Source organism: Lolium rigidum, chromosome 1 (genome assembly GCF_022539505.1).
Source record: "Lolium rigidum isolate FL_2022 chromosome 1, APGP_CSIRO_Lrig_0.1, whole genome shotgun sequence".
NCBI lineage: Eukaryota > Viridiplantae > Streptophyta > Magnoliopsida > Poales > Poaceae > Lolium > Lolium rigidum.
In genome coordinates this window covers 362124837-362146919 of record NC_061508.1, presented here as the reverse complement: position 1 = coordinate 362146919, position 22083 = coordinate 362124837, and the positions used below count along the sequence as shown (strand labels likewise).

The 22083-nt window shown below is 46.8% G+C and overlaps 1 long non-coding RNA gene across 2 annotated transcripts; it reads right to left on the bottom strand.

The window, feature by feature from the left end:
- Positions 1-506: 506 nt before the first annotated feature.
- On the bottom strand, positions 507-4694 carry LOC124703029. Of its 2 annotated transcripts, none has more exons than XR_007002887.1 (2): positions 4212-4694; positions 507-2086 (listed from the first exon to the last, which is right to left on the bottom strand). It is a non-coding gene; the product is annotated as an uncharacterized LOC124703029 (long non-coding RNA). The 2 variants fall into 2 exon arrangements; XR_007002889.1 differs by having other exon boundaries at positions 507-2072.
- Between the last annotated feature and the right edge of the window lie 17389 nt (positions 4695-22083).

Genomic DNA, 22083 nt, shown 5'->3' with positions numbered 1-22083 from the left:
GTTGACTAGTACAAATGCCCGTGCGTTGCCACGGATCTCAAATTTTATTTCTCAATGCACATATATAAGATGACATTAAGCCCCGTCAGCAACATCTTTAACGAGAAAGGAATATCTCCTACACGGATACTAATCTGGTTCATCAGTTGAATCCTCAAGTGTTCCGATATTTCCCAGACCATATACCATATGTAGTGCCATATCAGCATCTATCAAGGCGATCATTTATGTCCAACATGCTCCAGTCTATGTTTCGTCACACACCAGGTTAAACTCCTTGCACTTGATGAAAACATGTGCTCCTTCCACCTCAGATAGTAAAATGTCTTGCCATGGTCCCGTGATATATTTAGGTTTTGACAACCATGTAGTTTGACATTCAATTAAAATGCATTTCGAGAAGTCATAATTTTCTAGCAACAAGTTTTCAAATGCATTTAGGATACTGATATATATTGAGAAGCCGTAATTTTGCAGCCACGTAGCCGTAATTTTGTAGCCACATATACGCATAATCAAACTTTCTTTTTAAGCCTTAATTAACTTGAAACTTTCCATGAGTCATGACACTGCGAAAAAATAAAAGAAACTCACACCCAAACTGGAAATAAAAGAAACTCACACCCAAACTGGGACACGGCCACCCTCTTAGTGCCTCTCGCCTCCCCACTCTCGACCTTCCTTCTTTCTATCTCCCTCCATTTCCCTTTGGTGAAGAATCCTTTCCTTGCCTCCCCACTACTGGCGACCGGACTGCCAAGTCCCCTGCCTTCCAGCCGCTAGCCTCGATGAACGCCTTCTCCCCACCGCTGCCGCCATTACCTATCCCTGGTGGCACGCCCATGTTCTTCTCCGCCGCTTGTCGTTGGTTATGGTACTCGAGGGAGGAGGCTAGCTTGTGGTAGGTCCACAACCCAGCGCTTGGCGCCATGGAAGAGGAGTGACAGACCTTGTCTCAACAGGATATGTGGTACACGTGTAATCATCTGCATATGTTTAGCATAGGTTAGTCCTCACATAAGTTCAAGTATTACAATATGATTATTCAATAAGCCAAACATATACGCATATGCCATGTAAATGAAAATTATCCATTGTCACCAACAGATTTTCCGAAACAAAATCTCGTAATACTGAGAGAAGACATCATAGTTTGAGGTGATGATGGAAATATCCATTGTCATGCATACATAGGGAGGCTTTGCAGTATTTGGAACGTAAATTTCAGGGAGGTGAACCTTTCTCTCATAGCGCCATAGAAATTAAATTCGTGGGAAGGGGGAAAAATCAAGTACAGTTAGGTAGCAAACAACCAGTTGAGAAAAGTAAGTTTACAAAACCCAAAAAAAGCTCCAGCTCACAAATTGTCCATCCATGAACTTAAGAACATACATTTTTCTCCAACTGAGTTCTAGATTCATGAATATCAAAAAATTGCTTCAAATTGCACATTTCCTTTCGAGTCAAAAAGCAAACTATTTTCCAAAGATCCATCATTGTCATATATACTGTATCGTGAGGATCCAAATCCTTGTGGAATGCGCACAAAGTCTCAGATATACACGTATCGTCAGGAAACCTTTCTCAAATAATGGCAGGCATGCAACTTTTGATGAGGAAGAGAATCAGAACTGACCTCGTTGGAGGCCATGGCTTTGCATTGCTTGAACTGCCCTCCTTGGTGAAAACATGTTATATCTCAGCGTTAAAATAGTCTTTACCAAATAGAAGGTTCGGATCTTCTACTTTTGTTTTCTAACAATGGTGGAATTTTTTATTCCATAAGGTAAAACTACAGTGGCAACATAGCAGTATTCAATTTTTTCTCGTTATTACAAATTATTTACACAATAATGCAAGTAGTGAGCTACCTGTGATTGGGTTGTGCCTCTATGATAAGCTAATTTGTCCAGGCCCTATGTGTCTGATTGCCCTTACCTTTGTATGGTACATGAAACAAATATCAGATCAAAATTTTGCATTTTTCAGGAAAGTCTAAGAAATTCCGAAAGGGCAAGAGGGTCATTGCTCACCTTGTTTCTCGTCAAGCTCCTCCAGATTTTATGACACTCCTTGCCCATGATATCTGAATGTATCACCAAATCATAGGAAGTCATGCATCATAATCAAAATACTATAGAGACCGAGAGGCGATAGTTCTGATGAGTACACTAAGAAATTTAGCGAGCATGCAAATTTGTCATGTTACTTGAACTTGAACAACAACATAATTTTTTCTTTTTAAAACGGAGGCAAAAGCTTTGCCTCATTCATTGATTAAGTAGAAGGTGCCCGGTTTTTAGAAGAAAACCGGGCGAAAACCTACAGGGTCAAGCCCACACTCACAACTGCCCACTCGCCACCACGAGGGGCACACGAAACCACCCTGGCTACCACAAAAGCTACACATATGCGAAGCTCAAGTTGACCTATGCCAAACAGATGGCTCTTCGAGAAGAGGCTGGCAGCTCCGATTCTGAAGATGAAACCCGTACACTTCCCAAAAGTAGTTTCGACTTCACATCAAGAGGAGACCAACCCGAAGACATCCGGACACACCGGAACGGAGCCGACTAACATGGGCTTGTGCAACCAAGCCTTGCTCATCACCATTGTCGTTGCCTCGCAAAACCTCCACCCCGGAACACCCGCATCACCGGTTGACCACCAGCCAACCCAGATGCCGTGTGCGGCCAGCCCGACGGAGTGCGGGAAGGGGATCACCGGCTTCAAGACGACGCCCTCAAGAGGGGAAGCGACGATAGAACGACGCCGTCATCCGATCCCGCAAGGCAGGATCTAGGCTTTCACCCGAAGACGTGAACCCGGTGATAGCGAAGGTCGAAGAGCTCCACGACCGCCCCCCAAGAAGGACGGCGACGTCCACGGACGCCGCGCGGTCAGGCTTTCGCCTGGAGCAATCAAGCCTACAACATTCCCACGCAACCGGACAACAAGACGAAGCTTCGCCAGTCCGCACTCCACTGACACACACCTCCCATGCGGCGACAGCGCGACCGCCGCATAGGAGACACCGAAGCTTCACGCTGCCCAAGCCATCTGGAACCCAGCGAGGCCAGAAAATGACCAACACAGCGCGCCCCGGACCATCCCTGCACCGCACATCAGCCAGGGACTGCACGCAACGCAGCCTGACCATCCACATGGCCCAAGCGTCGCCGCATCCGCCGGGCCGCCGCCACGGCCCGCCTCCCCATCAGACCCCAACGTCCCGGAGCCGCCGCTCCGGTGTCCTTGCGCCCACCTCCGCGCCACATAGCGCCCAACCTGGCCATCCTCGCACGCCCGCCTGGAGCCACCTCGCAGCAGCACCCGCCTGGCCACCCCCGACGCCTGCCCGGAGTAACCCCTCCGGCAACAGCAGACTGCTGCCGCGCTCCACCGCACCACCTCAGGCGCCCCACACCACTGCGGCCCAGATCGGGCCCCGAACGCCCCGCACCGCCGGCCGCCGCCTGCTGCTACGCCACGGCCGCGCCTCCACAGCCCGCAGCGCCCAGCCGCACCACCCCGCCGCCGCAGCAGACGGGACTCCAGGGCCGCCGCCCTGGCTTCCACCCTCCCTCCGGCGACGCCCCACACGGGCCGGCCACCCCGACGGGAAAGAGCTCGGGCCTCCCTCACCCCCTTTGGAGATGAGGCCCGCCGCCACCGCGGCGAGGGCCGGCGGCAGCGGCGGCGTAGGTCGGTTGCCGGCGGCGCGGGTAGGGTTTGGCTCCCGGCGTCGCCTGGGGAGCGACGCGAGGAGCCCCTGGCTTCGTGAGATTTAGTTCACTTTTTGGCCTAAAGTAACAACATAATATAGAAGCTATGGTGTCCCGTACTACTACAGAGAGAGAAATATAATGTAGTTACGAAACTTTCAAATGTCAAATATGCATGCATACTGCAAAACAGTTACCACTGATGAAGCAATAGATTATTGCATACAAACAGCATTTTCGTACTTTATACTTAGAACGTAGCAACATGAACTCCTCAAAAATTTCTTATCAATGAGCACTATGTATGCATCCCGTTAATACACTTGTCAATATATAATCAGCAAAGAACTAAAGATGAAGCTCTGTATCTAGAAACTACCGAAGCAGTAATATCATTTTTTCCATGCGTTCCTTCAAACAATGCTCCTTCTTGCAGAACACAGTAAAGAAAACGGAAACCTAATGGAGTTTGATCTTACAACCAACCTCCTCAAGGGGCCTCAAGGCTGATGAACTCGTCGCCCTTGTGATCTGCCACCACAACCATCTGATTGGCCTCCATGTTCACATCATAGCTTCATCTCCACTAACATGGTTAGACATAAAGAAAGAAGAGAAATTGATAGAAAGACTGGAAGAATGAATCATGCAGTCTTAGACATAAAATTAAGAGTGGTGTGGAACAAGGAATCGATTCTAGAAAATAACTATGCAACATTCCTGGAATAAAAAGTATATATACAACATTCCTGAATTCATGAGGAAAATAAATTACCTATGCAACATTCGTGAATGGGAATTGTAGATTGTGTACAAATTGATGCTTGCTTTTGTGTTAAGGATTCTAACATTTATGATGTACTAAAACCATCGTGCAAGTAAGTCTCATATACTGGATATATCTTAGAACAGAATTGCACGGTAACTCTGATGTTGAAAAGAAAGTCAGCGTAAAATGCGATAATCTGATCGTTGTCCGCACAAAGTTCAAAAGAAAGAATAGGGAATTTTCGATTAGTATTTGATGTAAACATTAATTAGTACATAAATTTAGAAATGAAAAGTTTCTAGCAAGGTATGCAGTACCATTCGATAGAACACAAACTGAAAAGAAATTAAAAAAAAACCGCGTCGCGGAAGCGCAGAAGGTTCACATCCCTTTGGTGACTGAAGGATCCTCGAGCCATTATAGGATCCTACTGCTATAGATGCCTTGACCTCTCTTATATCAACTCCAACACTCCCGCTCTTCCTCGCTATCTCGGGTAGGATGATGGGATGGAGGGCGACATCGTGCAAGCACTTACATCCAATGGAAGAGCCCCGTTCCATGCTTCCTGAAGATCCTTTCCATTGCTCTGGTCACCTCGAATCTTGGAGTCATGTCGCTACCACCTATCGACACCCCAATGATCTTGGCTCCGGGTGTTTCATCTGCTTGAGAATCTAGAACCAGGTTATTATGACTTGCTTCAAGGGCTATGATATGTCTCCATGCAACTGAACAGGATGTTACTTTGTAAATCAAGCAAGACAGCTCATAGCCATGTGAGCGCAAGAACCAACACAAGGAAAACAAATCTCTAATCTCCGTAGATAACCACCTACGCTTGAGGACGGCGACCATTGTGATGGTCTGAAGCACAGTCCTCCTGGTGGGTTGAGGTTCGGAGAGGCTTGAAACAGGCAGCTGGGTCATTTTCTGAGCAAACAAAGCGGACAATGAACCATTCTGTCTAGAAATACATGCACGATTTGCCAATAGCAATGTGTTTTCAAAATAATGCATGTGCATATCACTGCCAATACTAACTGTAAAACGGTTGCAAGCAATTTGCAATGTTAATCTCATTTCAAATACTGAACTGTAAAAAGGTTGCAAGATTTACAATGCATCAATCTAAGTGTTTTCCCCCAGACAATCATAACGATCCTAGCATGCTTATGTGTGCAAACATGCATCCATAGTTATGTGTTGACATCCATCCATAGGAAGAACCAAGATATAAAGAACAGGATCGCCTTTGTGCTTAAAGGCTTGGCCTAGCTTCAGGAGGTATCTACCGCAGGTTTGGAGGTTGGCATCGGGGAAGAACACGGGCACGAGATGTGTGCACTCTCTTTTCCCTGACTAAGATGAAGTGTAGGCTAAGCCTAGAATCATTGTTGTGAAGGAGCAAAAGAAATTTCTTTGTCAACAAATTAACATAAAACTGAGCTGATATGAGGATCTAGATAATATAGGAAAAATTAAGTGAGTATACTGTAGTAGTAACAACTAACTTGACATGGCATTCATCGGCAGGAACCAACTACATATTGCCGCATACTTCCGTGGTGCGTGTTAAGTGCCCTTAGACTTGCTTCATTTCCGTTCCGCGTTATGCGTTGGCATATTCTTAATACTACTGTTCCTGGACCCAAAAATCGTGTGTTCTGCCTAGACCGAAAAATGTGGGGAAATCATCCCTGCTGCTTTTATCCCCTCTGTTTTAGTTGAGATGCAGTGAATACTACTGCCTTTAGTTCAGGCGAACAGAGTAGAAGATATAGCTCGGACGGAAAACACATGCTAAATAAGTACAAGTCAGAGGGTAAGATAGATATGTCAGATAGTGATAGCTACCAACATCTTTTGGCCGCCAACTCTTGCTTTTGTTGGGCTACAGATCCCTCTCACCCAATCTACTACAGGCCTCACTCAAAATTACCTAGGAAAATTCGGTGCCCACTCATAATAGTGATAGGTAGCCTTCCACGGTAGACAGATGATCACCGTAGCCCGGAGGCTCCCTGACTCGCAAAAGAAGATCTTAAAATTTTATCATTGAGTTATGAGCTAGAAAGCTCTGTTTTGTTTCATTAGACTGCAGACACCAATTTTCACTTTGTGGCCATTTGTTTGATATATAACATAGTAAAGTTAGCTTTATGTTGCTTTACTGAAGGGCTATGGAAGTGCCGTCATTGCGATTGGATGTACCGTTTGGCTAGTCCGTACGAAAGTGGTGTCCTAAATCATCAGGGCTATCGCCACCAGATTGATCGGAAATCGTTAGTTCAGAAAGAACGGTTTACAGTTCACTGAACAGGGGTTAGTGTCAGAAACTGAAACAATGAGGCGATATGAGAAGATTTAGCATAGCAGGGATCAACTTCAGTTCACCTAGCATATCTGCACTTGGGTTATTTGTGTTTCTTGTTATACTATTTGAAATTGTTTTGCTGCACAAAATAGTCTCATGTGAAAATAAACTGAAGAAGGTCCTTCACTGCGTCTAACTCTGTACTGATATTGCTCTTTTTGTTTTTTCAGTTCCTCATATCATTACTGGAGTAAGCGCCAAATACCTGGTCACTGAAGCGGCACAATCAGGCCCTGAAGAGGAGGAGACAAATGGGACTCCGAGTCCGAAGGGCAGAGAAATTGAAACACATGAAAATGGCAGTGCTCAAGAAGCTAATGGATCACACACAAATGGTTCACACCAAGTCTATAAGTCTATAACGTCGACGAACCTGAGATTGCAAATCCTAAATAAGAATCCCAGCTTCAATCAAAACCATATCATAGAAATTAATCAGATTGGTCCGTTCTAGAGAGAGAGAGAGAGAGAGAGGAGGCACCTCACCAGCCGCGCGGGGCGGAGTTGTTCCAAGCGAGGTCGTCGAAGGCCTTCTGCGGTGAACTGGCCCCATGGAGAACGCCGTGAGCTGCATCGCCGCCGGCGCGTTGTGGTGGCCGGCTCGCCGTGGTGCAGCAGCAGCCCCCTTGGCCAAGCGCTCAACGCAGGCGGGCGAGATCAATGGAGCCGCGGGTGATGTGCGCGCACACGCCGGCGAAAAGACCTTCCGCTCCGCCATGATTCATGGGCGACCGGCCCATCGTCTCCGTAGTTATGGGGAGATTGAAAGGGACAGGGGAGGGGGAGAGGGAAAATGAGCTAGGGTTCTGGATCGGGTCGTGGCTTTGTTTTGGCTGAGGTCAATCTAGAGGCCGATCTTTATCGGAGGGACCAGATGCAAAGCCAGCGGCAGAGGCCTTGGCCCATTCGCCCGACAGTGCGACGAAGTGCGACGACGAAGGGGTTTGACGTATCAGCAGAATAAGGAACATGTTCCTTCTTTTTAAGTAGTGTAGAAGTGCGACGAAGTGCGACGACGAAGGGGTTTGACGTATCGGCAGAATAAGGAACATGTTCCTTCTTTTTAAGTAGTGTAGATATGAATTTTATACAATTTTTCAAAGTTTCAGCAATTTATTGGAATTCAAAATAAAGCAAAAAAGGCTAAACATACCGATTCACTTCTACCCGCAGAGACTGACATGTGGGGTCGTTGACTGGGTCAGCTGCCACGAAGGCAACGACCAGTCAACCACGACCAGTGGCCCCACATGACACGTTGGCGTTGCCGGCGGCTAAACGCCGGCGACCAATTCACGGCGGCGCTACCCTACAGGGCCTCCCAGGACACGCGACTAGGGTTTTCTGACTCTCCTCGACTCGCTGAAGCTGATGGTGGGGTTGGTTTCGTAAGGGGATCACCAGAGCTACGCCGGCGACCATGTCCCGCGGCGGTGCTCTCCGGCGAACTCTCAGTCGCGAGCTACAGATGATTCTAGGAAGCAAAAGTTGGTTCTACAGACGCGTATGCTCACCCTGAATGCGATGGCGTGGTTGGCGACGTCGATGACCGCCGGAGTTGAGCTCGATTTCGCCATTGCCGACGATGTACTGAGAAAGGGAACGATCAAATTCGTCCTGCACCTTGCTCCCCTTGACGATTGCTTGCAACCAGATGCTCCTCTCGACGAGGCGCTCCTCCTTGACCATGCGCCGGAGACTGAGGTGGCCTGTACCGCCGGATTCATCATCGACGCCGGCGACAGTGCGTGGAAGAACACGAGAGATAGAGGGAGTCCGAGGGGAAATGAATGGATGGAGATGAATCAGGGTTCCATTGCTGTGCTACACGACTATTTATAGAGCTCGAGGAGGTCAGAAGCGTCATCTCGCCGGCGGCAGGGGTGGAGATGTACTGGCGACGGTGAAGTGCATTAGGGCACGAACCTTGATGTCTTCGGATAGGCTCGGACGCGAGGATGATAGTGTGGAACTCTAGAACCTTCTGCGACGTCCGGCGGCGTCCTTATCTTCGTCGAGGATGTGGCCGAGCTCCTCCTCTGCGTTGTCGTCTCCGAAGAAGAAGACGACGACGCCCTCCTTCTTTCTTTTAACGCGAAGCGTTACAGCGGGTTGGGCTGGCTTCCTACGTGGGTTGGGCTGGCGACATGGGTTGCTACTGGGCTGCAATGGCATGCCAGGTAAGCTCCTCTCTCTATTTTCTCTTTTTTTTATATTCTGGTTTGAATTTGATATTTGAATTCAAATTGATTTCTGTTTGTTTTTGCAGGTCCTAAATTATTTGAGTATCAAGATAACTTGATAATCATGCTTACTGCATGGTTTTGTGGTGTAACAAATATATGATTAACTTGAGGTTCTTATGAGGTGTATTTAAAATTTAAAATAGATATGAACTTAGGGTTCATCTCAATTGCTTTTTTTTTTAATTTAAGAGTCAAATCCGTTAAAATGCTTTGAAATTAAGAACATGTGCATGGTTAACATATTCTATTTTCTAAGGCTTAACCATAGTGATTACTCACATAATTTAATTATGGCTAGGGTTTAACAAATGGTAAAGAGAATGGGATTAGTTCATGATTTTATGTGTATGATGGTTCTTAGGGTTTAAGAAAATGGTTGAATAAACTTTACAATCACCAAGTGACATTTAGGCATTAAGTATCTATGGCTTGATTTATAATTGGGATTCATGATACACAAGTTAGGGTCTATCATTTTATGTGAAATGGTTTAGGGTTTTGCATAAGCTTTATTAAGTTGAAATACAATTAGGTTTGAGGCAAGGCAGGGTTCTACTTATCATCCTAATGGGACTTGGATTGAAATTCAAATATGATATAGGGTATTAATAATGATCACCATGTGATACACAATTAGGATTAGGATATGGGCATAAGATTTGATTATGTTTTATTGGCTAGCTAGAGTTACCCCTCCATACAAGACATGAGGATTGGTTTGGGGTTAACTATTAGTGATATACTTTCTATTTTATGTGATAGATGAGATCTAATGATCATATGATTTGACTTATCATCTATATCTACAAGTTATGATCATGCATTAGACAAGATCCACTCATTCCTCACTAATCCCTCTTTAATATTCCTCTCATCACACTCATCCTAGATTCTTAAGGTTTATAATTAATACCAAGTTCTGATGATTATGGAATTGGTTTCCTAAAGTATTGCTATTGGAATAGGGTTCTCACCTCCAAGATCAAATGTTGTCTTAAACAACTAAGATTAATACTACTCTTGTATTCTTGTATGAACATGGCTATGGTTAATATTATAACTTCTCTCACTTCTCAATGTCTTGGAATATCCTAAGGTCCTACTCAAGAGATGATGATATGATCCTCTAAATATATGGTTTGCCTAGGAATACTACCTTGGTATCTTATGTAGCTTGTTCTTCTGGAAATCTGATAAACCTGCATCTTGTGGTATGCCTCCACCTCCTAGATTCTTCATCTTGATCCTAGCTAATTCACATGGAAGGTCTCAAGTGTTTGGTTTCCTTGTAGCATGGTACAAGATGTCCAAATGGATGAAGGGTGTGGCTCTATTTATAGGCTTGGGCAAGCCCTAGTGTCATGACACATAGGTGGTGACTCTTGTGTTGGTTTGATGAGTAAGGTGCTTGGTTGTCATGCCCTCATCCATAGCAATCCTTTGAGCATGAGGTGGCATAGCTTGTAAAGCAAGTCATGTAGATATTTTCATCCTATGTGGGAAGATCATTATCCTCTCATATGATTTATTTTTGGATAGCCAAGTGGCATTTGTTACTAAATATCTTTTGGATGGTTTTATTATTGTGGATGAGTCACTATATCATATTGGATTGGATTTACATTATAATATTGATCAAAAGATCAAGGTTGAAGGTTATTCCTCAAATTTGGATAGTTGGTGTTTGATTTGATCAAGGCATGATCATATGAGTTTCAAAATACTCATATTTAGTTTTATTCAAATAGTTTGAACTATAATTCGTAATGTAAACGGATTTAGTTTTATGATATTCCATGTGCTTAATAAGTTATGGTTTAAATAATAATGTGTGGCTTTTATGCACTTTAGACCTTGAGGTTTACTTTATTCTGTAATAAGTTTAGAAGTGAATTAGTTTACACACAAAGGTAGTTGCTAACTTTTAAGTGTTAATAAGTTAGGGTTTGATTCTTAAAGAATGTGTTGTTGTAAATCTAATTCCATTTGATCTAATCCATAGATCAAATCATCTCTTCCCAAAACAAGGTTTTAACAAAGATCACAGTGAAGTTTATAGCGCTTGACTTGATGATCTACTTCCATTCCAGCAAGTCAAGTGAAACTTCGATTCATCGTGGTAAGTTTTATTTGAAGCGCGAAAATTCCCGGATTTTCTATGCATGAATGCAATGCACACTTTGGTGTTCTCTCATTTTATTGCCTCTAAACCTGGGATATTACAGCCTCTCCCCCTTAAACTGAACTTCGTCCCGAAGTTCGAACGCTCTCATGTTTCGCAATATTGAAATGTCTTGAACAGATCACCATCCTTCCACTCCATGGTGATCACACTAGATATAATTGGATATATCCCTTGTCCAAATCCTTCCAGAAGTCTTCCGATGTCTGGCACTGATACTTTTCTTTTATTCTATGATTTCTTCCAACACTCTAAGATTATAGGCTTACTCTCCCAAGATTCTTGGATTAGGACATCTTATTGTGTTAATGGACTTTACTAATGGTTGTGGTGATAGCTTACTATCTGGGTACTCAAAGCTTGGTTCTACCAGCTGCGGTAATCCAGCTGCGATGTAATATGGCACTATGGTGTACCAGCTGCGGTGTCCAAACCTTAATTCTAAAAGATTCATTTAAGGTAGGGTATTGTTTTCCCTTACTAACATAACGAAAGTAATGGTACTTGGTAAGGTATTTACAATAGGCATGGTCCTGGTTGTTTAGTCCTATGAATGGATTAGACTCATTTAGTCCATCAAATCATGGCTTCTAGTTTATGCTAGTTATCTTCCTTTTGGTTTCTTTAGGTTCCATGAAAGGAATCTTTATAATATGCTTATGTTTTAGGTATGGTCAAACTCCTGCGATCTTTAGCCTTCTTAAGCTTTGATTATCCTCCGATATCTTCTTCATCCAACTTCATTATCTTAGACTTACTTGAGTTCTCTTGGTTTCGAATAATAACAATTACCCACTCAAGTAAAGGTATAACCCTTACTTCCTCGAGATATGAACCTCGGCTTCTAGTCTGACAACCTCCTGAGAGTACTATTATATGGATACTTCCCAACAACCTTATAAAAATAAGATCGGACTTCCTCTCAATTCAGACCTTTTTCTCCGTCTATCATTATACAAATAATATCTTAATACTTCTACTTCAGCTTTCCTTTCCCCCTTGGAGTTTACTAATGATTCTTCAAACTTCCTTTCCTCTAATCATTAAACTCCAAGACTAGAAGATTGGTCTTGGTCTGGCTTATAGTTTGTACTTTTCTAGAGTCTCACGAAGAATTCCTTGCGGTGTATCCACACAATTGTGGATATCCATTGTGAATCCTCCAATTAAATATTTACCAACTACGGGATACTAGCTGTGGAATCCCAACTACGAAATCCCTCTTTCTTTTAGGGTAAAGAAACGTTCAGGCTGCGGGCTATCTGGTACCAGCTGCAGACTATCTAACACTAGATGTGGCTAATTGGATACCAGCTGTGACTATGTTATGGTTCTAGTCAATATCTACGTACCAGCTATGGCTACTTACATAGTTTTAGTTAAGATATACCTCACTTCACACACTTTCTCTTCATGATTATCCTATATCAGCTGTGGTCTTATTATACGAGATACGACTTCACTTGTCTATTTTCCTTCTTCTAGGGTTTGTTTTGCAAGATAACCACTTGTGGATACTATGAAAATAGTATTTTAAGTGACTTCACTTGCATTCCCTTCTTCCATAATGAATACAGCTCTACTTCTTCTGCTCCATATTCACTATTTTTCTCACTTTCATGGTACTTCCATGTTGAAGTACTCCTTGATTAAGGATAGAAGTGAGTTTGATTGGTCCTTCCTTTAGAGTATTGTGGTTGCTTCCCACAACTTTACTTCCTTTTTCTAGTGAACCTTCATCTTGACTTCAAAATCTTCAGAATTCGTCACTTCCTCACACGAATACCTTTACCCTCTAGACCTATAACATCAAGTAAGAGCTTGATATTGCAACATGCATTTGCATATCAAAGTCAAACTTCATGTATGGATCTAGTCAAACAATGAAAATCACATAAAATCCAAGAAGATTCAGCTTTGTGTTCATAATACACATCCTTATATGCCTGAATATAAAAATTGGGTGAGACATCCCTAAACATCAGGCTCAGATGTGTAGTATATAATGATACGTCTCCGACGTATCGATAATTTCTTATGTTCCATGCCACATTATTGATGATATATACATGTTTTATGCATACTTTATGTCATTTTTATGTGACGAGATGCCGAAGGGCCAGTTCCTGTTTTCTGCTGTTTTTGGTTTCAGAAATCCTAGTAAGGAAATATTCTCAGAATCGGACGAAATCAACGCCCAGCATCTTAGGATCCCACGAAGCTTCCAGAACACCCGAGAGGAGCCAGAGGGGGGCCACAGGCCCACCAGACACTACCCTGGCGCGGCCAAGGGTGGGCCCGCGCCCCCTATTGTGTCGTTGCCTCGTTGACCTTCTGACGCTGCCTCTTCGCCTATATAAAGGTCCCTGACCTAAATCTTCGATACGAAAAAGCCACGGTACGAGAAACCTTCCAGAGCCGCCGCCATCGCGAAGCCAAGATCGGGGGGATAGGAGTCTCTGTTTCGGCACGCCGCCGGGACGGGGAAGTGCCCCCGGAAGGCTTCTCCATCGACACCGTTGCCATCTCCACCGCCATCTTCATCAACGCTGTTGTCTCCCATGAGGAGGGAGTAGTTCTCCATCGAGGCTAAGGGCTGTACCGGTAGCTATGTGGTTAATCTCTCTCCTATGTACTTCAATACAATGATCTCATGAGCTGCCTTACATGATTGAGATTCATATGAGTTTTGTATCACAATTCATCTATGTGCTACTCTAGTGATGTTATTAAAGTAGTCTATTCCTCCTCCATGATGTAATGTTGACAGTGTGTGCATCATGAAGTACTTGGTATATGCTATGATTGTGATCTCTTGTAGATTATGAAGTTAACTATTACTATGATGGTATTGATGTGATCTATTTGTTATCACCAGATTTTGGCCAAATCAGGAGGTGGGCCGTAAGAGAGATGGGCTTGGAAGATTACACGTAGAAGATCTCTGAAGCGGCCTTGCACGAGGAGTTTGGGCTGGATTGCCCGTGTATCTTTAATTATGGTAGATTGTATCTTAGATTAAAAGTTAGAGTTTGTATCGTGCACGGTGGGGATTATTCCCACGTTAGAAAGTCCCCTGGACTATAAATATGTATCTAGGGTTTATGGAATAAACAACAACCAACGTTCAACCAAACAAATCAATCTCGGCGCATCGCCAACTCCTTCGTCTCGAGGGTTTCTACCGATAAGCGACATGCTGCCTAGATCGCATCTTGCGATCTAGGCAAGACAAGCTCCACGTTGTTCATGCGTTGCTCGTATCGAAGCCTTGTTGATGGCGAGCAACGTAGTTATCATAGATGTGTTAGGGTTAGCATAGTTCTTCGCGTAACATGCTATCGTAGTGCAACCCTTGCATGTCTAGCCGCCCTCACACCTATCTTAGGTGTGGGGCGGCACCCCGCTTGATCATTATTTAGTAGATCCGATCCGTTACGATTGCTCCTTGTTCTACAAGGATTAGTTTAATATCCGCAATAGTTAGGCCTTACAAAGGGGGAGGATCCAGCGGCACGTAGGGTGTCGTTCGCTAGTCCTAAACAGGATGTTCCGGGGATCAACTTCGTGTTGGTTTTTAGGCCTTGTTTAGGATCGGCTTACGATCACCGTGCGTGGCCGCGAGGCCCAACCTGGAGTAGGATGATCCGATTATGCGGTGAAAACCCTAAATCGTCGTAGATCTCATTAGCTTTATCTTGATCAAGCAGGACCACCATATATTCATGCACCCCGTACGAATCATGGGTGGATCGGCTCCTTGAGCCGATTCACGAGATAACCCGAGAGCCGATCGAGGCTCGTATTTAATGTTTACGTGTATGCCATGCGGGAAACTAAGCGAGGCATCTCCATCACCTTCCCGACCGGGTATAGGTCAGGTGGCACGCCCTTGCAATCAGCATCGGACGTGTGACCGGAAGGCTTTGCGGGCCGTCGCTCGGAGGGACCTCAGCCAGCCGCAGCTCTAGGTTGTTCCCGGCTCTACGGTGTTGCCCGTCGCTGCCCGCCGGTGGGTTTCGACGACAACACATTCTCGGCACGCCCGGTGGGACTAGCTTCTACATCAACCACATCGCCATCTACATCTGAGATGGCGGACGGCACGCCAGTCACCTACGAGGAGCTGCCCGACGAGCTCAAGAAGAGGTATGACGAGATCAAAGTCACCCTCGAAGCCGACCTCATCGGCTCTTTTCAGAGAACCCATTCACATGGCATCAGATGGAAGGGGTTCTCACCGCAAGGTGCACTCGATGGGATAGACCTCTCGCCCCGTCGGAGGAACGCACCAGGTCCTCGCGGCAGGAGATCAACTACTTGGTGGCTCACTCGCTACACCGCCACTCCGAGAACCTGGTCAACACGTTGGAGCATGTCGCTCTTCGCGTGATCCGAGGAGATCATGAGGCACCGGCACTCGCCGTCGGGACCAGCTCTCGGGACGCATCAAGGAGAGTTGCCACTCCGGTCCCGTCCACCGCCGCCATATGCGTTGGCAGCACCAGAAGTGCCGGCTACACCGGCATTCATCGTCTACAAGATCGGTGGTGACCCTAGTGACTACCAGTTCTTGCCCGAGGCGCCTAAGGAGATCCCTCACGGGTACACGTGCACGTATGTGCCAGATTGTGGCAACTGGGCACTCACAAACCGAGGCCACAACATCAGGGACTTCTGGGAAAACAGGAGGGACGTCAGCGACAGAGCTTGAGAAGCAGACGTGGCTAACTAAGTACGCCACCCCGACGAACCTCCATAGCTCAGCTCCTGCAGTTGGCTCAGAGCTGGAAAAGCAAACATGGCTGGCTAAGTACGCCACCCCGGCGAATCTTCAGAATTTAACTCCTGCAGCCAGCACGACGGATCAGATCGGTACCATACCGAGAGACCAGCTCGGCATGGTGCCGAAAAGGAGGGCAATCGGCTATTCCAAGCCGTACCCCGACGACTACGAGATGATCCCGCTGCCACCTAAATATCGGCTCCCTGATTTCTCCAAATTCAGTGGATCAGATGGTTCCAGCTCCATCGAGCACGTCGGCCGATATTTGGCGCAACTAGGACCGGCTTCAGTGTCGGACCAACTACGCGTGAGGCTCTTCTCACAGTCCCTCACGGGATCGGCTTTCGGATGGTACACCTCTTTGCCACCAGACTCCATCCGGACTTGGAAGCAGTTGGAAGAGCAGTTCCATATGCAGTACCATTCGAAGGCTTCCGAGTCCGGCATTGCCGATCTAGCACAACTACGTCGAGGCGCGGAGAAACCGTGACGAATACATCCAGCGCTTCGAAATCTTAGGAACCGATGTTATTCGGTTCGAATAACCGAAAAAGAAGCGATCGAGTTGGCGGTAGCGGGCCTTGCAACACAGCTCAAGGACATGGCCTCCCAAGCGGATTATCCTCGCCGGCGCACATGGTTCAGAAACTATCGGCATATGAATAGCACCACCCGGACTCCGTACCAAGACAAGTTCAAGCGTGCGATAGTCCCGGTCGATGCGGAGGAAGACGAAGTTCCTGCGGGAGACCAAGAGGTAGCGATGGCTGAATGGACTCGGGGAGGAACCCCCGTGTCCCGCAAATGGGTAAAGCCACCGAGGCCCACCCGGGGGATTTGATTTTGACGTGACCAAGACCGAGCAAATCTTCGACCTCCTGCTCAAGGAGAAACGAGTTGACGATTCCCGAAGGTCTCAAATTCCCCACGGTGCAAGAGCCGAACGGAAAGCCATACCGCAAATGGCACAACTCGCTCTCCCATGCCACCAACGACCGCAGGGTATGGCGTCGACACATCCAAGCGGCGATAGAAAAAGGGCGTCTAATTTTCAACCAAGTACGCCATGAAGGTCGACACCCGAGCCCTTTCCCGCCGTTAACATGGTGGAGTGTACTTACCTCGAAGGTTGCCGCCAGGATCCTCGTTCGAGCATCAACATGGTAGGACCTGGGAACCACTCTGGCAAAGATGGAGATGAGGGCAGCTGCTCTCGTAGCAAGGACACAGAGGAGGCCGCTCCACGCGATCGGCTCCGTCATGATGGCAAGCGCTACGTCACGGAGGGAGAAGTGAAGAACATGAGATATCAGCGACCCCTCTCTGATCACCTCCTCAACAAGTATGTGAGTCAGTATGACCAACGCCGACGATCCACCGATGATGATGAAGGAGATCGTCTGGCTAGAGAAGCCAGAAGACATCGTCGGCACGATCGCGATGAGGAGGAGTACGAGCGCCGTGCCATAGGACAATCAAGGGAGCAAGATGACACCGCCAGGCACTGGGACTGCCCCTTCTTCAGACACTGCTGGGATTCAGGAATGAGCCGATTGCCCACAATCGGCAATTGCCCAGAATGCAACCAGAAGAAGAAGGAGGCAGCCGACGTGTCTGTGTTCAAGCGCTTAGGGCCTCTCCCGCCACAGAGTAAACGCGCTGAGTCCCCTCGCTGGGCAGATCTCGAGGATTCCGAAGACGAGGGACAAGAAGAAGAAGAAGACAGGTACCACCGTCCAAGGTGGTGCCCCGACGGACTCGCCCGTTCACAAAAGCGCAGGGTTCAGCGATTGCGCGGCCCGGAGGAAGCCGAAAGGTTATACCCGCATACTTTAAGGAAGGCACGACTCGATCCGGCTGCGAAAGTTCAGCGGACCCTGGATGAAGAGGGTCGTCCACGGAAAATGGAGTGGCGCCCCAAGCAAAGGAAAGCCGATGATGAAACATCGGCTGGTACGAACATGGTGCTCGTCCTTCCGACGGAGCTTAGTGCACCACGATTCTACGATGCACTCAAGGTGGACGACAGCAGGCGCATCAAGTCGAGAGGTTGGGCTGGTTTCCACCAGCCGACCGAGTAGCAAGATTAAACCAATGAGCAAACGGGGCGAGGCCGATCCTTGTGATCGGCCCCATAAATTATGAAGGAACATTACGGAACCTTCGACCGGCGCTCCAATGGATATGGAGGCCGATTCCGATGATCGGCCAAAATTATCTTCACCACGTGTTCTGCTTGTGTTCAGCATCGATCCACTGGGCAGCGGCCATGTCGGCAGATGAAAGTCGCACGAATCCTTGCGGAGCCGATGTGCAAGTGCAGTGCCCTGGCTAACCATAGAAGCCGATATCCGCAGTCATTTGGCAGATTCGGCTCGGGGGGCATACAGTCAGATGAACATGTGCAGATAAACGTGTGTAAACATGCGTGCAGTGGAACATTGGGGGCCGATGAACATTGGGGGCCGATTAAGAAAAATCGGCCGAATTAAAAAAAAAATTTGCGCAAGAAGCGAAGCCGATGCGTAGCTATCGACTCTAGTACACTTACACAAGACCAAGACCTACTGGTTATATGCTCAAAGTTCACGTCGACATCGACGTTTAGTGGGAAAAAGCTGATCGACGATCTGTGCATCCTCGCCGGTATCCTCGCCTTGATTAAGGCTCGGGGGGCAGTTAACTTGGTAGATGCTCTGATTTGGGAGCCGATTGGAGTCACATCGACTGGCCCTGCATTATGATCTTCTCTGAAGTAGTAAGGTGTTGCAGAAGAAGACTACTGAAGCTATGGAGAGGAATCGGGAAAGGAAGCCGTCGGCTTTTACAGGTTTTGGACCGTCCTGAAAGGGACTGGATTCTCAAAATAGCCGATGAGTAGTCATCGGCTAAGGGATTGCGAAAAATTATGGTCGGATATCAAATCGCAGTCTGAAATTGAGAAGTGCTTGACCAACGGGCTAATCGGCATGTGAGTCCGGCTTCACGGGCGTCCAAAAGAGAAGAAATCCGATACGTTGCTATCGGTCTTGGCATAACAGAGCGGAAGGAATGAAATTGGAGTAATTGAAGGATGAATTGAAAGAACAATTTCATTAATTCAAAGGAGCGGCTTTACAAGAAAGAGCCGATGGCTCTCAAAAGAGGGATCTGGTGCCTAGTGCACTGCTACTACTAGTCCTATTCTACTAGTCGTCGCTGTCCTCATCATCACCGCCGTCGATGTCGTCGGCGCTGCTCCCAGGAAGCTCCTCGTCGCTGCTGCCCCAGCCTTTGGTCGGAGCTTCATCTTCCTCGTCATCATCATCATCCTCGCTGTCCGCCCAAGAGCGGAAGCGTTTCATCGGCGGGTACCCAGCGGAAGAGGAAGATTCATCTTCCTCCTCCTCTTCTCCTTCTTCGTCGTCATCTTCGTCCTCGCTGTCCGCCCACATGCGGGAGCGCTTCTTCGGCGGGAGCTTGGCGGAGGGGAGGCCTTGGCCTTCGCTACTTCTCCTTCTTTCTTCTCATTGTCGGAGGAGAGGGGTTCACCTCGGAGTGAAGGTTGTCCTCGTTCTTCCTCTTCGGCGAGGATTGGAGGGGGAGGCCCGAGAGGGAAGAGGAAGAGGAAGACATTGCTACGAGGAGGAGGGGGTTTTTGGTGCCGATAGCTAGAACGAGAGGAAGGTGATGAAGAGGGCTAATCGATCGGCACAGTTAAATAATGGAAGCCTGGTGGAAATTTAATGCCATTACAGTTTCCGAGGAGATGACGCCAGAGCTATCGAATTTTGCAGAGAAGCTGAGAAGACAGGGCATAACGATAACGGATACTGCAACGGCTCTGCTCTGCCACGACATGACCCTTCAGAGGAAAAATAGAGTGGTTTTGGAATTATCATTGCCAAAAACCAGGGGGGCATGTGTTATCACCAGATTTTGGCCAAATCAGGAGGTGGGCCGTAAGAGAGATGGGCTTGGAAGATTACACGTAGAAGATCTCTGAAGCGGCCTTGCACGAGGAGTTTGGGCTGGATTGCCCGTGTATCTTTAATTATGGTAGATTGTATCTTAGATTAAAAGTTAGAGTTTGTATCGTGCACCGGTGGGGATTATTCCCACGTTAGAAAGTCCCCTGGACTATAAATATGTATCTAGGGTTTATGGAATAAACAACAACCAACGTTCAACCAAACAAATCAATCTCGGCGCATCGCCAACTCCTTCGTCTCGAGGGTTTCTACCGATAAGCGACATGCTGCCTAGATCGCATCTTGCGATCTAGGCAGCACAAGCTCCACGTTGTTCATGCGTTGCTCGTATCGAAGCCTTGTTGATGGCGAGCAACGTAGTTATCATAGATGTGTTAGGGTTAGCATAGTTCTTCGCGTAACATGCTATCGTAGTGCAACCCTTGCATGTCTAGCCGCCCTCACACCTATTTTAGGTGTGGGGGCGGCACCCCGCTTGATCATTATTTAGTAGATCTGATCCGTTACGATTGCTCCTTGTTCTACAAGGATTAGTTTAATATCTGCAATAGTTAGGCCTTACAAAGGGGGGGAGGATCCAGCGGCACGTAGGGTGTTGTTCGCTAGTCCTAAACGAGGATGTTCCGGGGATCAACTTCGTGTTGGTTTTTAGGCCTTGTTTAGGATCGACTTACGATCACCGTGCGTGGCCGCGAGGCCCAACTCTGGAGTAGGATGATCTGATTATGCGGTGAAAACCCTAAATCGTCGTAGATCTCATTAGCTTTATCTTGATCAAGCGGGACCACCATATATTCGTGCACCCCGTACGAATCATGGGTGGATCGGCTCCTTGAGCCGATTCACGGGATAACCTCGAGAGCCGATCGAGGCTCGTATTTAATGTTTACGTGTATGCCATGCGAGAAACTAAGCGAGGCATCTCCATCACCTTCCCGACCGGGTATAGGTCAGGTGGCACGCCCTTGCAATCGACATCGGACGTGTGACCAGAAGGCTTTGCGGGCCGTCGCTCGGAGGGACCTCAGCCAGCCGCAGCTCTAGGTTGTTCCCGGCTCTACGGTGTTGCCCGTCGCTGCCCGCCGGTGGGTTTCTGACGACAACACTATTCCTCCTTTCATAGTGTGATGGTAACAGTGTGCATGCTATGTTAGTACTTGGTTTGGTTGTGTTGATCTGTCATGCACTCTAAGGTTATTTAAATATGAACATCGAATATTGTGGAGCTTGTTAACTCCGGCATTGAGGGTTCGTGTAATCCTACACAGCTTAGTGGTGTTCATCATCCAACAAGAGGGTGTAGAGTCTAGCATTTATCTATTTATTCTGTTATGTGATCAATGTTGAGAGTGTCCACTAGTGAAAGTATGATCCCTAGGCCTTGTTCCTAAATATCGCTATCGCTGCTTGTTTATTGTTCTACCGCATTTGTACTTGTCCGCAATATTACCACCATCAACCACACGCCGATCCCGGACAGACAAAGCACTTTTCTCGGTGCCGTTGCTACTTGCTCATACTTATTCATACCACCTGTATTTCACTATCTCTTCGCCGAACTAGTGCACCTATTAGGTGTGTTGGGGACACAAGAGACTTCTTGCTGCGTGGTTGCGGTGGTTGCTTGAGAGGGATATCTTTGACCTCTTCCTCCCTGAGATCGATAAACCTTGGGTGATCCACTTAAGGGAAACTTGCTGCTGTTCTACGACCATCTGCTCTTGGAGGCCCAACACTGTCTACAAGAATAGAAGCTCCCGTAGACATCAAGCACTTTTCTGGCGCCGTTGCCGGGGAGGAAAGGTAAAAGGCACTCATACTCCGGTTCCAGGTAACTAAGTACTTTTCTGGCGCCATTGTGTTTGTGCTCGAAGCTATTTCCTTTAGATCCTGCAATTGCATCTTTTTGTTTCTTGTTTTACACTAGTAAGGCATAATGGAATACAACTATGAGCTTTTTAATTTATTTCCTAAGTTAAGACATGAATTGGGTGATGCGAAAATTAAAGAACCTATGGAACCTCATT